The sequence below is a fragment of the Amphimedon queenslandica genome, unplaced genomic scaffold, assembly GCF_000090795.2.
Source record: "Amphimedon queenslandica unplaced genomic scaffold, v1.1 AMPQUscaffold_3686_Cont24323, whole genome shotgun sequence".
Taxonomy (NCBI): Eukaryota; Metazoa; Porifera; class Demospongiae; order Haplosclerida; family Niphatidae; genus Amphimedon; species Amphimedon queenslandica.
Window position 1 is genome coordinate 1 of NW_003555990.1, and position 1435 is coordinate 1435.

General features: G+C 33.3%; 1 long non-coding RNA gene across 1 annotated transcript; it reads right to left on the reverse strand.

The window, feature by feature from the left end:
* Window positions 1-492: 492 nt before the first annotated feature.
* LOC109592864 (uncharacterized) lies at window positions 493-1428 on the reverse strand. Its single transcript, XR_002190598.1, has 2 exons — window positions 960-1428; window positions 493-792 (listed from the first exon to the last, which is right to left on the reverse strand). It is a non-coding gene; the product is annotated as an uncharacterized LOC109592864 (long non-coding RNA).
* Window positions 1429-1435: the final 7 nt, after the last annotated feature.

A 1435-nucleotide genomic window follows, 5' to 3' on the forward strand; every position in this document is an offset into this window, starting at 1 on the left:
CAGTAGTACATTGAACATTTTGATTGTTACCACCATCACAAGGAACTACTCCATTAGGACCAATCCATTGTCCACCATTCAGAGTAGCACCAGGTAATGTACACTCTAAATGTAAAGAAGTTGATGTTGATCTGATACTGCTGTCTGGAAAATATGATCCATTAGTATAACAGTTTCCATTTTGCCTCAAGTAGATACCTATAAAACCTATACAGTTGTTATTATACACATCCAGTGTCTTACCTGAGGTAGGTGGACATTGACTTATAACTTCACTGACACTCAACAAGAAGACAATAGTAAGCAGCACTGGGTGCATTCTACACTTGCTCAGTCTCTCTCACAACTAATGATCACTATTAAGTCACACACATCATTTATAAAGGCAGCCTACTATACAAATAATTGAATTTGGATAACTACATGTACAAGTACAGCATAATTATACCTATACCATACATGTACATGTATGTACTATTTATGCACAACATCACATGTACAATAATTATTGATCACAACATCCCACATCTCATATTAAAGAAAAAAACATTATTGTTTATACATTGTAGATGTATATGTATGTATATCTTAGTTAGAATCTACTGCTAATTGTTGCTGTTGTTGTTCCTGTGGGTGTTGTCTAACTACAATGATTCTTTCTTTAGGACGAGGTAGAGGTAGTTCTTTGACTTTAGTTGACATTTCCTCCATCATTCCTGGTATCTGTGTGAAATAATTCCTTGCTAATATGTGCCTTTGTCTTATCTTATCTGTAAACTGTGAACTGTAAGCCTGTGGAGGAATAATGTTAAATGTAAATGCAATTATAATTAAAGTAAGGTACATTAATGTGCTTTTAAAATAACATATATTGACAAGTGAAAAAGCAAAACTGATAAAGCAGTAACATGAAAGCAGATAGCAAGAACATTATAATAATAATAGTAATATTATCTTACCTTTTCTGGGTCATCCAGTTTAACATGAGCCCTAGCTTCATCAGTTGTCAATAATATACAGTTCCATGGGCTCCAGTGTTCAGTGATATTCCAATGAACTAGTATCAACTCAAATAGATCCTTCTCACCACTCACAGCACTCTGACCAGCCCATATGTTCTCTATCAAATAACGTAGATCACTCTCCTATGAAGAAAAAATAATGTGTAAGGCACATGTGCAAACAGGGATGTAATAGCATGCAAATTGCAAAATTGTTTCTACAAAAATACGTTGACATGAAAATGAGAAAACCGTTGGATAAACAATCTAAATGTAGGTTTTACTAAAAATAATTTATTTAACTAATGTGTTATGCATTATCTTTGTACCCCTCATTACTATTCATTACTAGTATGATAAAGATAATGTGGGAATCATCTTGATAGTTTTCCTCTGTTTTACGTATTGTCTTAAGCATAGCACGATATAATGTA